Source organism: Sphaeramia orbicularis, chromosome 6, assembly GCF_902148855.1.
Source record: "Sphaeramia orbicularis chromosome 6, fSphaOr1.1, whole genome shotgun sequence".
In the NCBI taxonomy this organism is placed as follows: Eukaryota; Metazoa; Chordata; class Actinopteri; order Kurtiformes; family Apogonidae; genus Sphaeramia; species Sphaeramia orbicularis.
In genome coordinates this window covers 7,803,407-7,819,475 of record NC_043962.1, presented here as the reverse complement: position 1 = coordinate 7,819,475, position 16,069 = coordinate 7,803,407, and the positions used below count along the sequence as shown (strand labels likewise).

General features: G+C 37.9%; 1 protein-coding gene across 1 annotated transcript in view; it reads right to left on the bottom strand.

The window, feature by feature from the left end:
- Positions 1 to 15,327, bottom strand: part of LOC115420760 (sphingomyelin phosphodiesterase 3-like) — a 68,175-nt gene extending 52,848 nt beyond the window's left edge. The window contains 1 exon segment of the mRNA XM_030136261.1: positions 15,073 to 15,327. The gene's annotated coding sequence lies outside the window, so the exon portion shown is untranslated.
- Between the last annotated feature and the right edge of the window lie 742 nt (positions 15,328 to 16,069).

Genomic DNA, 16,069 nt, shown 5'->3' with positions numbered 1-16,069 from the left:
AGACAAACTCTGAATAATCCAGCACCGTCTGGTAGTTTTCAAAGTTTAACTGAACTGGTTTTATTCATTTGAACTTAAAAAAACTAGAAGGAAAAAACAAAGACCTGGACAAATGAGAACTGACCCAAACAATCCAACAACATATTTCAGCCAAATACTGTCACTTTACAGTTCAGATATTGTCTATTTAACCCCTCACTGTTTATAGTTACATTCTGTTTATAGTTATATTCTATGTTTATAGTTACATTCTGTTTATAGTTATATATTCTATGTTTATAGTTATATTCTGTTTATAGTTACATTGTGTTTATAAATACATTCTGTTTATAGTTATTTTCTATGTTTATAGTTATATTTTGCTTACAGTTATATTCTATGTTTATAGTTACATTCTGTTTATAGTTATATTCTGTTTATAGTTACATTCTGTTTAAAGTATATTCTATGTTTATAGTTATGTTCTGTTTATAATTATATTTTATGTTCATAATTATATTCTGTTTATAGTTACATTCTGTTTATAGTATATTCTATGTTTATAGTTATATTCTGTTTATAATTATTTTGTATGTTTCTAGTTATATTCTGTTTCTAGTTATATTTTATATTCATAATTATATTCTGTTTCTAGTTATATTCTATGTTTCTAGTATATAGTATATATATATTCTATTTTTCTTATATGTTTTCTACTATATTCCTTGTTCCATGGTGGGCCCTTATAGTTTTTCTGTTTCTGTAAATCCATAAAATCCGTTCATAAATCTGACTGTACTTTGAACCACATGCTCTAGTTTCTCCTCCACAGAAAATGAATATTCACATAGAAAAGGCCGTTTTAGTGACAGAACCGTGTCGCATCAGTCCATGAGTGTCCAAGGTCAGTGCTGTGTTGTGGACAGATGAATGATGTGGGTTTACCAGCGTCACACACTCACACAGTTTCCAAATATAAACCTCAGACTGGAAGATTAAGGCGAGCGAACCCAAATCCTGCTCTCTGCGTCCTCTTATTGAGGTAAAGACAGGACCAGCGGTGGAAACATAATCTCTGCATGTTCACACAGTCTGTTCACACTGACCTGCCAACAGCAGCAGCAGCCAAACAACCCCCCATAACCCCCCCCCCCCCAAAACCTGAAACACTCACACTGACACACTGCTGCACATCTGGCCATTTGCAACGCAGGAACATGCACTTATTTCACCAAAATGAGCCATAATCCACTGTAAATATTAGTCAGCCAATCTCACTCAGTTGGATTAAAAAGACGAACTGTTCCACGATAAAACCAAACATCTGAAAAACAGAACCCGTGTCCCTGTATGTCAGCGGCAGGTTCTATCTGAATCCATCCCCAGTTGAATGTGTGAGGTGTTCAGGTTCTGTCTCTAAGGCTGCATCACATAGAAGACCTTAATGCACAATCTGGATTTTTTGGGGTAATGCAATTTTTTTGTGTTCGTTCATATTACACATTAAATGCGACTTCTATCAGTTTTGAGTATGAACTGAATGCGACCCTGAAGTGACCCGCATGCACAAAAGAGGTCCTGACATAATACACGACCACACAAGCAGAACGCAGAATTGTGATGTTTGTCGCACTTCAATAACGTAAAGGTCGGATAAATGCGACTTGGCCGTTCAGACTGAAGTCGTATTGCAAAATATCAGATACGTATCAGATTTAGGACCACATATGAAAGTGGTCTGGGTCAGATCTGTGCAGTTCAAACTGTCTTTAACAGATCAGATGCAAGTCACATATGGGGAAAAAAAAATCAGATTTAGCCCACATTTGCCTGTAGTGTGAACGGAGCCGATGTTCCAGTCCTGTGGTCTGGATGCAGATCAATCTAACAATAGAAGTGGGCGGGACTTTCACTGGAGGAGAACTCAGCTAATTCAATCCAAGTCCATATTTGACTTCTATCAATGATCAATAGGAACTATATTGATATCTGTAAGCATTTACATGTTATAAACCATCAAATATGGACCATTAGGAGGAAAGGAACATTTATAATAATTTAAAAAATTTGTCAAAAATTCAAAAATCTAAATTTGTCAAAACTATGAACAAACTTTGTCGACATTGTCCCAAAAATATCTATATATAAAATTAGAAATTAATCCGACTAGTAGTTTCATCAAAGAAGATGCTTGAAAAAACTGTTACCGAAGATGACAACAATGAAGACAACTATTTTATATTTTTTTCTTTAAACTTCTTCATTTTCTGGCTTAGTTTGTTCTTGTTACTTATTATTTTGCAGATTTATGATTCATTTTTGTTCATTCTATTGATTTCTTCGGCTGTTTTTGTTTCTTTTTTGCTATTTTTCTTAATGTTATTTATTATTTTGTAAATATTACATTGATTTTTGTTCATTTCATTTATTACTTAATTTTTATATAAACTATGGAGCCTCACATTTACATGTATTAATAGGATTAGTGGATCAACAGGTATTAAACAGTTCCATCAGTAAATGGTTCTGCTTTTTTGTTTTGATTTTTTTAACAGATATTTGTGAGGTAACTGGTCCTTTTCTACCATCACCGCTGTATTATCTGGTTTATTTTTACCTCCGCCAAGGAGGTTATGTTTTTGCCAGGGTTTGTTTGTCTGTCTGTTTGTTTGTTTGTCTGTCCGTTAGTGTGCAACATAACTCAAAAAGTTATGGACAGATTTGGATGAAATTTTCAGGGTTTGTTGGAAATGGGATAAGGAAGAAATGATTAAATTTTGGTGGTGATTGGGGGTGGGGGGGTGCCCACGGGGGGGGTGCGCAGACCACAAAATTTCATCAAAATCTGTCCATAACTTTTTGAGTTATGTAGCACACTAACGGACAGACAAACAGACAGACAGACAGACAGACAAACAAACAAAGAAACAAACCCTGGCAAAAACATAACCTCCTTGACGTGGGGGGGCCCATGGGGGGGGCCACTGATCAGCCTTGGCGGAGGTCTGCGCTCTCCGAGTGCTTTTCTAGTTGTGTTATTTAATGAAAAGGTCTGAATGTGCTGGAATTAATGGACGTAAAGATGAAAATGCAGATGTTCTAACCGAGGTCAGCTGTGGACTGACTTAACACACATTAACCCCACTTGTGTTCTATGACACATATAGTGGATTATAGAAATCATCTAATGTATCATAGAGACGTCAACACACTGAACCACGAACACACTCTGAACTCAGGCCTGGATTAGAAACTGTTATAATCAGGAAATTCAATTGTGGAGCTGAATGAAGCTCAACGGTGGCCCATTAACCCTTTAACCTCATATGTGGGAATGTTCACACATTTGATCTTTCTGGGGCAAAATTATCAACCATGAGGGTAAAATCATTGGCAAGGAAATTCCTTTATCCCTATAACTTCGAACGTATCACATTTGATACATGACTTTTGAAGCCCTCTACATGATCAGTGTGATATTTTTTTTTCTTGCAAAACCTGATGTATACAATTAGATACATGCAATACACAGATAATCCACTGGGGGGAGGAACATATTCACCAGAGGCCTTTCCAGTGACACTACAAGACTGTCACGAATGAGGAAGGAGGAAGAACTTTGACAATTTTGAAAATGAATTACCAATTTATTAGACATGTTTGTGTTATATTATGTTTTTGTTTGTTCAAAAGTTATAATATTTGAGTATTGAGACCCGATTCAGTTCAAATTTCAGTTCAGTTTTATTTGTAGAGCTCTAATGATATTTGAGCATTGAGACCTGATGTATCAAATATGATACAAAATTGAAAATCACACATGGAAATTGATATTTAAAAAAAAAATAAAAAAAAAAAAAAAAAAAATTGGTTGTTCAGAAGGACCAATAAAGGCTCCAGTTTCAAAGAACTGGAATTTTCTGTCAGTGGTTTAAGGGTTCAGGCTTTACAGGGTTAAGTCCTAAAATGTGCTGATTGAATATTTATCCAGAGAATCCTATAATTTCCAAAAATGTAAAATCCTGGCTAAATAATTGTTTTTTAGAAGCTAAATGGTGTCTAGCTAGATCATTGAAATCTGACACCCCCAGTGCTGCTTCACAATGGATGAAGGGAATGAATTTTTTTTATTTTTTACTCTAGAAAAGATAAGTTATGCAACAAAAAAAACACACTTGATAAGTTTTGGGAAATATAGACCAATAATAATATACCTGTTGATGGCTGAATGGACAACATAAATTGATATAAATTCTTAATTATTTGATCTGTTGTTTTTTTTGTTTGTTTTTTTGTACTAACCCACCACTAGACCCTTTTCCACCAACATTCCCATGAACTTTTATTTCCAGGAACTGATTTGCATACAAAAACACAAACCAAGTGAATCTGGTGTAAATGGAATAAACCAGTTCACAGACACCGCAGGGTTAAACATGGAGGATGAACAGAAGAGTGGAACGCTGACAGTGGGTTCCACCAATCAGAGTTGTTCAACACACAGCCCCGCCCACACACATGTTGGTATAAAATATTTGGAAGGAGTGAAATAGATAAATGATAAACAGGTTGAAGCCGAAAAAATGGAATGCATCAGGAAACAGGATTTATAAGCAGAATATTCACATGTGGAGTAAGCATGGTATTGATGAAATATGAAATATATTAACCCTTAACCTCCTAAGGCCCAGGAGATGTCAGCAAAGTACAAGCTTTTTTTGTTTTTTATTAAATAAGTGCCTATATTGGAAACATCATGATGCAACAGTTTTTTCAGATGCAGTTTTTAAATTTTTTATGGAATGTCCTTTATGATGGACAGTTTTCTTTTCTTTTCTTTTCTTTTTTTGTTTTTTGTATAAAGTTGTTAAACTCTTATCCACAAATGTGGACAGAAAACCCATAGCTGGGTCTTAGGAGGTTAAAGACCCAAACAGCCACTGGTGACCAAAACCATCTACTGATCTAAACTGTTAGTGACATCTGATCCACTAATCCTAAATAATAGGTGTAAAATACAGTTCTTCATCTTTTCGTGGTGATCAGATGTGACCCATTCGGACATTTAGAGGCTCTGTGGTTACCGTGGAAACACTGTCATCTTCTACAACACTGATTCACCAGTAAAACCCATGGAGTTGGATCAGTAACAGTGGATGAACACACTGGGTTTATGTTCAATTAATGATATATTTTTGTTGAAAAAGTCACTTTTTCTGCATTTTTCTCTATTATTGATATAATAATCCTCAACTTTACTAAGAGCTTTTATGAACATCTACATCACAGGTGTCAAACATGCGCCCTTGGGGCCAAAACTGGCCCACCAAAGTTTCCAATCCGGCCTGTGGGATGAATTTGCAAAGTGCAAGTTAGGGCATCAAACTCAAAAATAATATCATAATAACCAATAAATAATGACAACACCATTTTTTTTTCTCTTTGATTTAGTGCAAAAAAACATTAAATTATGAAAATGTTTACATTAACAAACTGTCCTTTTACAATAACTTGTGAATAACTTGAACAAAATGAAGAAATTAAAAAATTAATTGCAATTTTAACAATTTTCTGCCTGTTACTAAACATTTTTGTGCCTGTGTATAAATGATAAGTCAAGGCATAATATTGATAAAATCATACTTTTAATTCTGAACAAATTCAGTTTTTTTCAATTTTTCACATCCTTTTTGTTTGGAAAGTTTGTAAATGTAAATATTGACATAACTGAACGTTATTTTTTGCACTAAAACAATTTGGAGTTGTCATTATTTATTGGTTATCATGCTATTATTTTACTGGTCCAGCCCACTTCAGATTAAATTGGGCTGAATGTGGCCCCAAGAAGAAAATGAGTTTGACACCCCTGATCTACATGATCAGTCAATCAAATGTTGAAAATACCAGATTTTCACTGAAAAAAACACAAAACACAGAAGATAATATTACAATAAATGGTGACAAACCACTTAAGAAAGGTTAAATATAGAGAAAACTTCATTTTATTACTGCCACAAATGTCACACTGGGTCCTTATGGGTTAAATGACATTAATGTGACTTTAAATAAACAGAATATGAGACTAGACGTGACAATATTCAAGGCTGATTTACTGTTTTTCAGATTTCTGAATAAATGTTAATGTCTGTGCTGGTGGACTTGGCATAGGAGGTGGACAGATGGATGGACGGACATACATAGGAGGAGGAGGGGTGGAGGGGGAGGGGTATGAAGGACACGCCCACATGAAGGCGGGAGGTCCGAGTCCAAATGGAGGATGGGATGAGTGTGAGGTGGGTGGAGGCTGTGGTCTGAGTCCAATCATCTCTTTAATTCACCTCCATCTGCCTCATGCACTAATGACAGTCCATGTGTGTATGTATAGAGATAAGTATACACAGGCATATATACACTTATATATAGACTACGTCTGCTGATGGGTGGATGCTTCCACACCCTCAGCACTGTCTTATTAAGAACCAGAACCTCAAACATCACCCTTAAATTACTGCAGATCGGGTGGAGTCTACAGAACAAGGCCTTGGGGTGAAGTTGTAATACCACTGACGGCCACTAGAGGCTGTTCCTTAAAGACACCAGTCCCATCGGTCATGAACTGTTAAAGGTTTCATTTCATATTCTGCATTTAGTCACAGTTTTCCCATTGAACTGAGTGTGAACAGGTTGAGTTTCATGTTTCAATTGGAACTTCCACGCTTTGTAGCATTTTTGATACTTTTCATGTATGTATAGAAGCCCTGTTTGTTAACATTAGGCAACATTGTATGATTGTCACGTACCAAGTAAAAACTCCAATAAAACTTGAATTACAAAAAAAAAAACAAAAAAAAAAATGTTGAATAAGCTGAAAGGATCATCTTTGACCCTCTGGTATCCACCCACAGAGGTCCTTTAACCACCGAAAGTGCATAATCTGCACAGTGTCGTAACAATGTCAAAATGTTTTTCATATAGTTTTTATTTTTAACTTTTTTTTTTTTTTTTGTATTTCATCAACTTGAGTCATAAACAAAAATACCAAATACTCAATAACTGTCACATTTTAACTCTTTAAATGCCATTTTTGTAAAATAAACAAACCATATTTAATTATTTATTTATTTTCCAATATTCTACATAAAGATTGTATTTGTTATTTTTTGATTTTGTTTCATCCTGGTATATGTCAATGATTAACCCCAACATTGTTTTTGTTTTTTTGTTCTGTTTTGTGCTAGATCAAATGTTCAATGCTAAAATGTGATGATTTTAATGGATGGGTCAGAATAAAAAATAAATTAAAAATCAGGAAAAAATGAACAACTTTTGAATTCTGACCTAAAACAAATTGTGAAAATTACTATGACCTTTTAATAACCTGCAGTTTAAAGTGTGCATAATATGCTCACATGGATACTTGTTGGTTAATGATGCAAACATCAGAGGATCTACTTAATATCATCAAATCCAATATTGAGAAGTTATCCTTCCTAAATCATCCGGCTCATTTTAAGCAGATTAAATGACTTATCAAGCAGAACAAGAGCAAACTGAACAACCAAGACCATCCTCTGAAACACTGAAATCTGAAATACTGAATCTGAGGCTTTGTTCTGAACCCCGACAGACGCCGTTTCACCAAACATGAGAGACATCTTTGGCATCAGTGAAAAACAGTCGTCTGAGGCTCTGCAACTCGAGAAATTTGGCAGATTTGTGGTGGTTTGTCACCATACGGCCTTGTGGGAATCATGTGCTGAGCAGTTCCACCTGCTTCAGAAACTGTTTCAGACGCTGACAAAGAACAACTGAGTGGATAAATGTGTGGAGTTGAGCAGGTGTGCTATTAATTCACTGTTAAGTCACTTTATTATCACTGGAAGGAAATCCAGTCTCTGCATTTTACCCATAATGCACACTTAATACCTAGCATTAGCATTAGCATTAGCAGCCACTGAAGGACTGACATTAAACAAACAATAATACTATAAAATCTATGGTTGGGACAGTTGTTTTGGTATAAAACATTAAGGTTAAAAGCAAAAAATGACTGTTTATATAGAACAAAGAAGTGATTTTACGTGATAGTATCTGAAGCAGCCACTAAACCACTTTTGTGCATGACGTTGATTTAGAATATGACTTTAATTCAAGCTCAGCCACAAGTAAATCACAAGAAAAAAGTGACTTTTTTAGTCAAATCTTTCATTATCTGAACATAATCCACTGTCATTGATCCAACTCCATGGGTTTTACTGGTGAATCAATGTTGGAGCCTCTGAACGTCCAAATGGGCCATATCTGATAACCATCAAACTCCAATTCTGATTTATAATATATTATTGAATATATTAACCTTTATTTAAACAGGAAAAAAAATGACTTGTCCAGATCAAAAATGTCAGAGTCAAGAAAAGCAGCAGCAGAAGGTACAGAAAATAGACATTTCAGCCAAACATCCAAAATAAAATCATACATAAAACACCTTCAATAATTTAAACAGTACTATGAATAGAACCAACAATGTTCTTTAAAAGCATCTCACAGCAGAACCCGATTAGTTAAAAAACTATTAAAGCAATGAAATCAGTGTTATTGATCATCTCTGATATGTCCAATACTCTGATCTAACACAATGACACATCTTTCCAAAATGTACTAGATGGAAAATATCTAATATTTAGTGTTTATTTAATAAACCATATGGTATTTAAAGGGTTAACCAGTTAACGTCCACTCTGTCCACAGTCATAGAAGTACACCCATGTACATGTATTAGACTGGATTTGGAAGGAAACGTGGTCTCTGTTTTGTTTCAGCCACATGTTCAACACATTTTAACCCTTAAACACCCAAACATCCATTGTTGACCTCAACCATCCACTGCCCCCCCCCCCATATGTCATAGCCCCTCCCCTTCCATGTCATCATCGTGGGCAACGAGTACAAAAGTACATAATCGGAACTGTTTTAAGTCCATTTATCTCCTTCTATAATGAGTTTCTTTCCAAAAGAGTAAGATATAATAATAATAATAATCATCATCATCATCATCATCTCGTGCTGCGTTTACTGTTGTTGGAAATCTGATGCTTTCCTACAAACGCTTCAGGCCTAATTGTCTCAAATTAACAAACAGTAAATGACAGTTACACCTTTGACTCCAGCACTGACGCTGCTTCACCGGCAGGTAGAGAAACCAGATCCCATCGTATCAGGTGTCACCGGGACCCATGCCCCCCCACATCAACCCCCACCCCCTACACCCCCCCATCAACCCTATCAACCTGCCATCTTCACTCAACCACCTGCCTGCTGTGAGTTGGATGGAAGGGGGGGGGGGGGTGGGTGGGGGGGCCACGCTGACCTTTTCCACCATCACTGACTTTTATTCCAGTGGCAGAAAAAGGCCAGTGGAAGTGTGGGGGGTGGAGTGAGGGGGTCTGAAGCCGAGGCATCAGTTATCAGAAAAAAAGAACTGAGGAACCAATAAATATCCAGTACCAAACACACTGAGCTGGAATTACAGGGGTGAGTACATTATACACACTTTACACTTCATGTTATTAAAGGTCATATTATTTTTCCTAATTCATTTTAGGTCAGAATTCAACAGTTGTTCATTTATGCAGGATTTTTTAAAATTCTAACCCATCCACTACACTGTAAGACCAGATAAGTTGAGTTTACTTTAAAAATCTGAGGTAACCCGTTGCCTTAAAAATGTAAGTAATGAATAAAGAAAACTTGAGTGTATTAAACTTAAATGCTTGATTTGAATGGAATTGCTATTTTAAGTACAACACACTAAATGTCAAGTTAATTTAACTTAAAATTTGTGGCAGTGTCAATTGCTTTGTGTAATCATTAGACTTAATATCATCAGTTCATTGGACTCAATTCCAAGATGACTTAAATTTAAATCTTTTGCAACATAAATTGCTTTGTATAACTATTAAATTTAATATATTGTAGCCTAAATGGAATTTAGGCAAGAAGCTTTCTCATTGTAATTTGCCAGCACAGGAAGTGCTTTTAATTTGGCAAGGCATAAAAATGTATTATGCTCAAGATCAGTCTTGGATGAACAGGAAATCCATAGTTCTTCCTATGGCTCTGATTCATGGTGCAGCTCTACAAAAATACAAAAACAAACACAAAAAGGGCAATAAACATTGCCATACACACATTAAGTCCAAATGAACACTAACATCACAACCCCGCTGAACCCCTGCACAGAAAAAGAACACATTTACAACAACATTCCTAATACCCACAATGAAATGCAGAGATAAAAAGGTGTGGTCATGACTAAAACTGAGTGATTTAAATCCATTCAAATTAAACTGTTTCATACTTTCAACTATGTCTACAAATTAGTAGAATATACTGAACATTTTATAGTATGTAATAAAACTGAAATCCTTTAAGTACATTGTAATCAAGCATTTCAGTAAATACCAAGTCCAGGCTGACAGTGTACAATCATCACATTGTAAACACTGTTAAATTCCTACACTAACACCCTTCTACCAAGTGAGTACAAAATGCACACTGACACATTTTAGCATTTAACATTTGACCTAGAACAAAAAATAATAATGTATATTAACCAATGGTTGTATTAATCATTGACATATGACAGGATGAAAAAATAAAAAAAAATAACTAAAACAATTTTTATGTAGTTTATGGAAAAAACAAAAAATGTTTTTTTTTTGTTAACGTTACAAACATGGCATTTAAAGGGTTAAAAAAGGACAATTATTGAGTATTTGGTATTTTGTTTATGGCTCAAGTTGATGAAATAAAAGAAAAGTGAAAAAAGTTAAAAAGAAACTGTATGAAAAACATTCTGACTTGAGTACGATACTGTGCAGATTACACACTTTAGGTGGTTAAAGGACATCTATGGGCAGATATGAGAGGGTAAATCAACCAATTTACCCTTAACCTTTTTGTGGGGTTAAGGTTAAAGGTTAGCTCCTTGTGGGGAAATTAAGGCCGTTTCTCAACATGTGTTCTTGTCTGTTCTTTCGTTCTCATGTTGTTGTGAAATGTCATCAGTCTGTCGCACTGTTCCAACTGCAAGTTCGCAAAAACCAAGAACGCATGGAATACCCGGATGTTGTTCTTGTCAGCTAGCCTAAACCAAGGATGCACTGGTTGGTGACTCGTGTGGACTTGGCTGGGAAATAATTCCCAAGATGCTGTTTGTGCTAGCTCAAGTGGGACCTCGACGATATGCATTACAGTTTTAAAAAATATACAAATGTATAAATGACACGTAAATAGTACAAATGTATTGAAATCAAATTGAGTGACATTGTGGTGATTTAAGGGAAATACATTATGGAGCAGATGGTGTAAATACAGCAGAGGACAGGAGGAGAGTTCACAAGTACGCAGCCGTTCCACTTACAGATCGATTTACGTTCTTATGCCGCGTTTCCAATACGGGTACCGGCTCGACTCGACTCAACCTTTTTGCGTTTCCATTACGAAGAAGGACCTGGAATCTGATACCAGGTACTAGTTTTTTAGTGTCACCTCCGCCAAGGTTCCAGGACTGGGGACCCCAGATACTAAAATGTGACGCGTAAACACTGCAGACCACTGATGGTCAGACAGTTGTCTCTGTGACCCGCCATTTTACGAAAAAACAGATGCGGAAGTTGACAGTATGTGGGTAGGTTAATCCACATGACTGACAGCCTGTAAAACTACACATGGTTTGTCGAGGAGGTTCAGACGGAAAAAATTCAGCATGAGCTTGATGAGACAACACGCAATGAGTGAGTTATCAGCAACTTTGAGCAGACGACACGGAAGTAACCCACCACTAGCTATGACGTCCAGGTACTGGAAAGTCTGTAGTATCTGTAATGGAAACGGTCACCAGGAATAGGACCTGGTACCCAAGTCGAGCCGAGCAGAGCCGGTTCCACGTAGTGGAAACGCAGCATTAGGAAGTACGTTCTCTGAGACTGTTCTTACCAAGACCGTACTGGCTTAGTTCACAAGATCGTACTCTGCATTCTTGGTATTGAGGAACGGCCTAAGTCTCTATTTTAACTCTAAAAGTATTCCAATACACATTTGCATGTAGCATTAGCATTAGCAATATCACGTGCATTTGGAATTTGGAACCGTGAGCTGTTATTGAAGGTTCTTGGAGACAGTATGGAGTATTTGGTGTTTGGTATTAAAAACAAACTGTATGAAAAACATTGTGACATTACTCTTACACTGCACAGATTACTTTTGGTGATTAAAGGCCTCTCTGGGGTGGGGGTGGGGGTGGGGGGGTGTACCAGAGGGTTCAAGACGAACACCTGAATCTATGTTGATATGGAGCTCCAGATCTGAGCCGTTCCAGATCTAGGATTCCAAACTAACACATTAACAGTCGTTTCTCTGCGTGGATTCTATGACTAACACAGTTTTCATTGCACAAAACAAACAGAAGGTCTGGATGTAAGTGACAGTAACAGGCAGACGTCACCAAAGCCAGACTTTAAAGGTTAGTCTCCAGATGATGTTTTAAGACGTGGACATATTGTGAAGCCTTCTGGTTGTCTGGTGCGAAGCAGAGGGAACGTATTCACACAATCACAAGGAGACATGGCGTGTTAACTAAAAGCACAGGATTACTGTAATACAGATATAATTGGGTAAATGTGAGGCCAGTCGGGCTCCGGGCCCAGATCCGAACCCACAGGGAGAGCAATTAAACGCACCACAGATACAGTAGAAGAAGGCTGGGCTCTGTGTCCGCATTTAGACACTCGGTAAAAACTCAACATGTGCTTTTGCAGCTGCACCGTAATGTCAGCAATGTCACCTTTCACATATCTGCATCTGCAGGGAAACGTCAGAACCCATTCAGTTCAGGAGGAAAAGTTCAACAGGACCATCTACGAACCACAGAAACGCAAACAGAACAAGAAACAAGGCCATGAGCCACCGTGTAATTATACTGTTTTAGAACAGGGGGTGGCAAACATATGGTCCACGGCCCAAAACCGACCACCAAGGAGTCCAAACCCTCCCATGAAACCAAGAAATGACACCGAAGACATTAACCATAAAGGATGTTATAATCCTGTCAGTTCAGGTTCTAAAGTGGATCAGAAGCAGTAAAATAAGAACAGAATAACAGAGAAATAATGACAAATACAAATGTCTGTCAGTGTTTTAGTGTAAAAAAAAAAAGTAGAATTATATGAAAACGTTTGCATTTACAAACTATCTTTTCACCAAAAATGTGAATGAACTGAACAAATATGAACAAAATGAAAGAAATAAGTGTAATTCTAACAATATGACTCAATTTATCTTATGAAAAGAGACACTGAGAAGAGGAGAGGAGAGGAGAGGAGAGGAGAGGAGAGGAGAGGAGAGGAGAGGAGAGAGAGGGAGGAGAGGAGAGGAGAGGAGAGGGAGGAGAGGAGAGGAAAAAAGTGTACAAGGTTAGATAATTAAAGGGGGGAAAGATGATGGAAGAGGGAGGTGAATAAGGGAAGGAGGAAAGGAGAGGAGAGGAGAGGAGAGGAGAGGAGAGGAGAGGAGAGGAGAGGAGAGGAGAGGAGAGGAGAGGAGAGGAGAGGAGAGGAGAGGAGAGGAAGAGGCCACACCTAAACAGCTTCTGCAATAATAAAAATAATCATCTGTACTTTTCAGATCCTTCATCGTTTCCTTTTTTCTTTAAGAGACACTGAAGGAAACATCTGAACCTGAACCCAAAAAAGTCCAAATACGACAAAAAATGAACCTTGTACTTCAGTAAATGTTCCATTAACAGCCCAGTTTAACCAGTGTGTACTATCACACAGACACACTCCAGGAGACACAAAAGACACACAACAGATACACACAGAAGTACACAAAAGACACACAACAGATACACACAGAAGTACACAAAAGACACACAACAGATACACAACAGAAGTACACAAAAGACACACAACAGATACACACTCCAGGAAACACAACACACAACAGACACACAACAGATACACAACAGACACACAACAGATACACCCTCCAGGAAACACAACACACAACAGACACACAACAGACACACAGACTCACAACAGATACACAACAGACACACAACAGACACACAACAGACACAACAGACACAACAGATACACAACAGACACACAACAGACTCACAACAGACACACAACAGATACACAACAACACACAAGACACACAATAGATACACACTCCAGGAAACACAACACACAACAGACACACTACAGGAGACACAACACACAACATACACACAACAGATACACAAAAAACACAACAGATACACAAGAAATACAACAGACACACAGCAGATACATAAGAAAAACACACACCAGACACGCACACAACAGCACACAACAAAAACACACAACAGATACACAAAAAACACAGCAGACAAACACTACAGGAGACATAACACACAGCAGACACAACAGATACACAAGAAATACAACAGATACACACAAACACACACAGACACACAGCAGATATACAAGCACAAAACAGACACACAACAGATACACAGCAGATGCACAACACACACAACAGACACACAGCAGATATACAAGCACAAAACAGACACACAACAAAAACACACAACAGACACACCCAGCAGACCCAGATGCTTCTTCCATAAACCTGGGTGTTTGGACTTGGGTTGAGTTCCCTCTGATGCAGCATTCATGCAAAGACAACATTGTGTGTCTGTGTGTTGTATTTTGTGTGTTGTGTGTGGTGTGTGTTGTGTGTGTGGTGTGTGTGTGTGTGTGTGTGTGTGTGTGTGTGTGTCTGTGTTGTAGACTCAGTGCATCGGATCATGCAAATATGAGTCAAATGTTTCACCCCGGGCGGACTGGGGCTAGATTTAGGCGCGGCTGAAGACTCACGCACGCACACACACACACACACACACACACACACACACACACACACACACACGGACCGACACACCAGACACCCCAGGTCTACGGTTCACTGTTACACAACCGACAACGGCACCGGGACGCGCCTCCATCCGGTGCGTAAACCGGTACCGGTCCGTTTCCAGAGGAGTCTTACTTGTTGGGGATCTGCTCCACATGGGTCCGCGGAGCTGCCGTCGGTTCCTCCCCGGTTCCGTTCGGTTCCGTTCAGTTCCGTTGCCTCCGTTTGGTCCTGCGCTGTGGTTTAAAACCGGCGGAATCCACGGGGACGCGGAGCAGACCGGCGGCGGACCGACGCGCACCGACTGGCGGAGCAAGCAGAGGCGGCCGGAGTTGTCTCTTCAGCACCACAGCACTTTGAACAGCTCCCGATGACGTCACTGCCTTGGCTACGACGCCACGCCCACTTCCCTAGTGACCTCCTCCGGAAAAAGAAAAGAGAGAAATAACACTGAAGGAAGTGAACGTTCATCCGGATACAGAACATCTGCAGATCACCCCCCCCCCCCCCCCCCCCATAAAAAAAAAAAAAAAAAAACACCTGAGATTTAAGAAACTGAGGAAATGATTCAGATTTGATCAATAATTAAAATACAAGTGCACAAAAAAAAACCTGCAGAAAATAATCATAAACAGTTTTTTTTTTTCTGCATTAATCCCTTAAATCACAGGTGTCAAACATGCGGCCCAGGGGCCAAAACCGGCCTGCCCAAGTTTCCAATCTGGCCCATGGGATGAATTGGCAAAGTGCAAGTTAGGGCATCCAACTCAAAAATAATATCATAGTAATCTATAAAAAATGACAACACCATTTTTTTCTCTTTGATTTAGTGCAAAAAACACTAAATTATGAAAATACTTACATTAAGAAACTTTTCCTTAACAATAAAATGTGAATAACCTGAACAAATATGAACTACCTGAAATGTCTAAAGAAAATTAAGTGCAAATTTAACAATATTCTGCCTGTTACTGAATGTTTTGTGCCTTCGTAGATCTGTTCTGCAGCCTATAAATGATAAGTCGAGGCATAATATTGATAAATTGTACTATATTTCTTAACAAATTTCATTTTTTTTCAGGTTATTCACATCTTTTTGTTTGGATAGTTTGGAAATGTAAATACTGGCATA